Consider the following 3,132-nt stretch of genomic DNA (forward strand, 5'->3'; position numbering starts at 1 on the left):
TGAAAGAGGTAGTTAGTAAGAAACTCCAGAAAATATAGTATACCCCATTTCTTATTTGTCATAAGAGTTATTATGGTTAAATTTATTTTTACTATTAAGTTACAGATACCAAACTGATATTTAACCAGAAAAAGTTGTCTTCATTCCTATGGCATCAGTAATACTTTACCTGCTATTTTAACCAATATTAAGTGAATCTATATCTATTCTTCATACATACAATAAGAAAAGGCTTTCTTTTTGTTTAATAACTGAATTTTGCAGTTTATAGCAGAAGTAGAAAATAGCCATCTGGTCAGACAATGCAGAAGTCTCTCATATCCTTATACTCAAAGGAACTTACATTTACAAACCAGGTGCCATGCTAAGGGTTTTACAGAACCATCACATTTTATACTCACTCCCAACACTGTGACATAGTTATTATGATCTCCATATTTACAAATGAAAAATATTGAAACTTAGGGAAGTTCAAAAACTAGTCCAAGGTTAAAGAGCAAGGATTCAAATCCAGCTTTGTTCCACTACAGAATAATGATTCTCATCAATTTTTATTTTAATAGTTGATGTGGCAGCCATGAAAATATTGCTCACATATCCCACAGAAAGCTGTAAATTTGCCTGATGGCCTTGCTGCTGCCCAGCTGAAATCTATCTCCTCCAAGGGGCAGTTTGGGGGCTCATGAGCTCTCTATCAGCTTGACCAAAAATTTCTGGAGGCTACACTATAGTCAAGATGCTTCCTAGCCAATCCCCTACTTTCCTGCTCTCCTTCCAGATGGGTCATACCTGAAGTGGGGGGTGAAAGCAATCTAATTTTTTCCTGCTCCTTCTTTCAATAAATTTCTTGCAGATAATCCTAGTTTTGTGCATGCTTTCTGGCAGACACAAACTAAGAGAAGATGTACTGGGAGTGGTCAAAAACATAGTAAATAAGATGAGGATTTGAGACAAGTTCACTCACTCTCTCAGCATAATTTATACAATCTACATTAGCGAGGTGTCCAGAGTAGAATACATGGAAAATCATGTCTATCCTGTCATCAGATGTTTCCTAATCCTTCCCTGGTAAAAAAACATATGCAGGTCCAAATGTGTGGATGTGTGGGGAGTAGCTTGCTGGGTAAATGATGAAAACTTATATTGTCTTGAAGAGAGCTAATGACCTAAAAATCATGCTCAGTAAGATTACACTGGGGACCATTCTCAGTGACAATCCTGGGACAGGATGTTGGGGTTCCTTATTTCCCTCCTAGAGCAATGGTATTTGAGGCTTCAGAAAATCAGTTCCTTGCAGGAATCCCACCTGCACCTGACCTGTCTATGAAGTTCTAAATTAACAACACATGTTCTTGCCCATACTTAATGCTCTGTTTAATGATCCATATTTCCTAATAGTAAGTCACACTTGAGGGTCATTTCCTTTTCTCTCATGATTTTCAGTGAGACATTCTATCAAGGGTTATACATACCATTGCGTTAATGATTTCAGGCGAATAGATTTCTTTGATCATAGATATATGCCAAGTAGAACATTAGGTAAGGGATGAATCCTGCCCAAAGGCAACAGGTTTATTCATTTAGGGAACCTAAATACAAATATATGTATATAATTTATTTCTCTGAGAGTGTCACTCCTAAAGGATCCTTTGGAAATAGAAATCTTTCCTTTATACCTGAAACTGATCAGACTATAAATTGAGGAAATTTTTTCTTAAGTGACACCCTGGAAAACATTCACCTCATTTCTCTATACAAGTGTAGGACAACTGAAACAACAATAACAATAGCATGACCAGGGGGTACATCTGGGATTGAATTTTTGAGAATTTTGATAAAGGAAGCTGGAACTACATAAACAAGAATTTATTGATGTGGAGACACTTTCTTGGGACATGAGACTTAATACCCTGGAAAGGACCAATAGAATGGAAAAAATCACTGCTAGAATGCTTTAGAAGCCTAGTAGAGGTTGATGGTCAATGCCGAGCAAACCAAAGATGCCTGAGTGCCCTGTCAGATGGTAGAGGAAGAAATAAAATGTTCAGAGAGGAGATGGATCTGGTACATCTGGGATTGAGTCAGAGAGGGATAAAAGAATGTGAGTAAGCTTCTTGAGCAGTTAGCCCAGATGCTTATGAGACCCACCATGGACTTATCAGTGTCCTCCCCCAGCTCACACCTATAGCTATTGAGAAGTGAGGGTTCCCACATGACTACTAATGCAGAAGAATAAATGGCCAAGCTCAGTTTAAGGATAGGTCCCTTATGCATGTGGGGACAAGCCTAAATTGATGGAGACTTCACTACTATGGAAGAAGAAGTAGTCCAAGGGAAAAACACATCCAGATGACTGGGTAGTGGCCAGTGGCCTGTTCTCAAGGGAAAGGAAAGGTAATGGCATGTCTGAGATAAGGAGGTCTGGATGGAGACATAGACAGACATACAAGAGTGAGCACACTCTTGAGACCTTCTTCCATTCAAAGTGAATAGCCAGGAGCACTTTTTGAAGCTCTCCAGTTCAGATTTTTTCCTCTCCACAGTCTTTCAAGGTTCCTCTCTCTAGTAGTAATGAAGTCTCCATCAATTTAGGCTTGTCCCCACATGCATAAGGGACCTATCCCTAAACTGAGCTTGGCCATTTCTTCTACAAGACTGAGCACTATGAGTAAAGATTTTTCGGACATTTTTCAAAGAACTGGAACAAATAGTCCTTAAATTTGTATGGAAACAGAAAAGGCCCCAAATCTCCAAGGAACTATTGAAAAGGAAAAACAAAGCTGGGGGCATCACAATGCCGGATTTCGAGCTGTACTACAAAGCTGTGATCACAAAGACAGCATGGTACTGGCACAGAAACAGACACATAGACCAATGGAACAAAATAGAGAACTCAGAAATGGACCCTCGGCTCTTTGGGCAACTAATATTTGATAAAGCAGGAAAAAACATTCGGTGGGAAAAAGACAGTCTCTTCAAGAAATGGTGCTGGGAAAATTGGACAGCTACATGCAGAAGAATGAAACTTGACCACTCCCTCACACCATACACAAAAATAAACTCCAAATGGATGAAAGACCTCGATGTGAGACAGGAAACCATCAAAATTCTAGAGGAGAACATAGGCAGCAA

The 3,132-nt window shown here is 39.1% G+C and overlaps 1 non-coding gene across 1 annotated transcript; it reads left to right on the forward strand.

The window, feature by feature from the left end:
* The first annotated feature begins 1,121 nt into the window (after positions 1-1,121).
* LOC123786839 (small nucleolar RNA SNORD115) lies at positions 1,122-1,202 on the forward strand. Its single transcript, XR_006778061.1, has one exon. It is a non-coding gene; the product is annotated as a small nucleolar RNA SNORD115 (small nucleolar RNA).
* Positions 1,203-3,132: the final 1,930 nt, after the last annotated feature.

This window comes from Ursus americanus, chromosome 9 (genome assembly GCF_024610735.1).
Source record: "Ursus americanus isolate L20-20 chromosome 9, mUrsAme1.1.p, whole genome shotgun sequence".
Lineage (NCBI taxonomy): Eukaryota > Metazoa > Chordata > Mammalia > Carnivora > Ursidae > Ursus > Ursus americanus.